The following is a 3,148-nucleotide window of genomic DNA, read 5'->3' as shown; positions in this document are numbered from 1 at the left end:
AGATTCTATTTGCAAACAAGGTCGTTGTATCGACTAATGATTTTAGGAAATGTTGACTTTAAACTAGATTAACTTGTTATCCCTGTATCATCAACTTTTTTATCAATAGCGTGCCTCATTTTAGAAATTGTTCGTACATAAAAATTATTTGAAATTCTACTTCGATCTTTGCAATGCACTCAAACATTACGATAACATATTAACATATGAAAAAATTAATCCAGACAGTGATATCCACTTGTGTTTTAATTTTGTATCCACATGACAAACTACATCTATCGCAGAGACATAATATACATATATAACATGTAAAAGACATGATCTAAAGGTTTTTTTTTTTGGGGGGGGGGGGGGTTAGGTTGCGTTAAGTATAATTACACATCAACATTTTTTAAATCCGTCAGAAATATGTTCAAAGAATGCTAAAAAATTGAAATTTTGATCAACCCATAAACATTTTTTTTTCATTCGCCCTGTGACACTGCATGACTAACGCTAAATTAATTATATTGCCAAAATTACAGGTCATGAAATTGAATCTAAAAATATTCAAAAATATTCAAAAATATTCAAAAAATGGTTGTGGGTGGTTGTGGCCATTTTCAGACTATATTGATCTCCTTTAGAAGAAGAGCTCCATATAAAGATATACAAAAATGATCAAATTTTAAAACTAAAATTTATAAAATTTTTCTTTGCCAATTGATAGTTGATAGTTGACAGTTTAAGATATGATATCTAAAAACTTAAGTTACATCTGATGGTTAATTTGTTGACCCTCAGCCTCCTTAATAATTTTTTTAACAACAGGGTTACTTTTTCATTTTCATCAGATTGAAGATTTTGTTTTGTTCTCTTTTATAAAAGTTCTGTCATTTTCTATTTTTATTCAATTTACCTAATTAAAGAATTGAATCATGTCAATTTTTTTATCGTCTACTTTGTAATTCACACATAATTTCTAAAACCCGTGGAGTTAACGAAATTTCACGAAAGATTATCTTAAACTTCTGTGCTAATTTGTTTTCTGAAAACATGAAAATGCATACAAGGAACTTCTTTAACGGGAATATGCTACCAAATACTTGTAAATTCTGAGAAAATTTATCTGATTGTATATAAAATCAGCTAGGGATATAAGCACTTAAGACGACTTTCCTTTAACTTTTCAGAAAACAGTTCATAATTTCGCTCTGTAACTTACATGTATTTTCATAAGAAGCATATGTTTTTTTCAAAAACTAGAAGATGTAATAGTAAATTCTTAACAATTATAACAATTATTACACTTCAAAAGTCTTTTAAAAGGCATTAAAGGAGGGATGCATTTTTGGTAATTGTTTTAAAAGAGTAGTTGGATTAAAGGATTTTATCCATGAAATATTTCTTCTTCAAAATACAATATAACACTATAGTATAAGTAGTCAATCCGAAAAGATATATCTGTTTCCAAGCTGTCCGGTGAATAAGCGTTTTTCAATTTAAGTTTGATAACGCTTGCATAAGATTTCTGATTTTTTGCAAAACTTTTAATAAAGTTCATTTAAGATAAACTAACTCTAGTATGAATCACAATTAGAAGTTCATTGAAAATTCTACAATGAATGTTCAATATTTTGACACTGCAGATTTCAATGTCTTCCTTTCTTTCCTTTAAAAGACCCTTTTCTCATTTTCCTTTGGAACATGGCATGGCATATACATGTACTTCCATCTTTGAAACAGTTTCAGTCTTTAAAACGATAATTTGAAGAATGTTCGTTCTCATTACTGACCTTTGTTTTATAAGTTTATTAAATATTGATCCTTTGTTTTATGAGCTAATAAAGTACTGATCCTTTATTTTATAAGCTAATGAAGTATCCCTTTGTTCTAGTTTATCAATTCACTGTCAAGAATGATTATGTCAAATGCATTTATATTGTATTAGAAACATGACTCAAATTCTCATTCATAAATATCGAAATCCATGGAGTGCCATTAATTTTTAAAGCTAAAATACCCCATAATCAATTCTTAATCCCCGTTTATTGTGGTTGAATCGATCTGATTCAAATCATGTGGTGTCCAATGTATTCTGTTTCCAGATAATCTATTTACAAGATTTTTGTCAACCTCTTCATATTTTTAATATTTCATCAAATTTTAATTGCGTCAAACAGCTTATTCAAAAGTTTGAATTTCATAATTTTATATATTTAGAGCATTACTAGTATATTTTAAAAATTCTTTTGTTTTCTGGCCAATAACCACATCCTGTGAAAAAACAATAATTATGGAAAGATATATAGATATTTACAGTAATGAAAATTATGAAAATATTAAATCCTTTTTTTTTTTTTTTTTGGTTCCTACGAAATAAACACTAATACTTTGCAATAGATTATTTTAAAAAAAATGGAGGAAGAAGAAAAGAAAATGATTGATAAGAAGTTTCAAATCAAATTTTAGTTAAATGTTTTTTTTTTCCAAATATTTTTGAAAGACTAGGAAATAAGTTTTAAAAAAGAGTTTGTGATATTGGCGATGAAGATATTGTCCCTTTTCCATGAAATTATCAAAACAACCTCTCATCATTTCATATAAGTTCAACATTTTTCATGCTTATCTTCTGATCAGTAATTTACTGATTTCATTAAAAAAGATATCAGTATTAAAAAATAATAGATATTTTTTTGGTTTTTATAATTTCTTAATTTCTAATTGAAACAAGATTAAAAGAAAGTAATACATTCAATCATTAATTCCCAGGAGCATGGATTTGAAACAGTACAACAAATCAACCACCTTTCACACAACAAAGAACAAATAACAAAGATGCACGTATTATCCTTACATGAGAGGACAATATTTGTCGAATCTTTAAATGCTATGAATTACATTCCCATAAATACTTCCTTTGGTTTAAAACAATAACGAACACGATCTATGAATGGATAACTGATGCCTACAAGTGAGCGAAGAAAATACATTTAAAGGTCTGCCTTCAAAAGATAAAAATGCTTACAAGACTAGGAATTGTGGGACTTTAAACTACTTTTGTGTAGTTATGTTATAGTAGGTCGTCATAAATTTTTATTAATTTCCTTATATATTTTCATTGATAAACAAATGAGAGTCTAGACAGGAAAATATTGCAGTTTTATTT

The sequence above is a fragment of the Saccostrea echinata genome, unplaced genomic scaffold (assembly GCF_033153115.1).
Source record: "Saccostrea echinata isolate AGI-Se365-2 ecotype Australia unplaced genomic scaffold, CSIRO_AGI_Sech_v1 ptg000009l, whole genome shotgun sequence".
Lineage (NCBI taxonomy): Eukaryota > Metazoa > Mollusca > Bivalvia > Ostreida > Ostreidae > Saccostrea > Saccostrea echinata.
The sequence above is the reverse complement of the archived record's forward strand: the minus strand, read 5'-3'. Positions refer to the sequence as shown.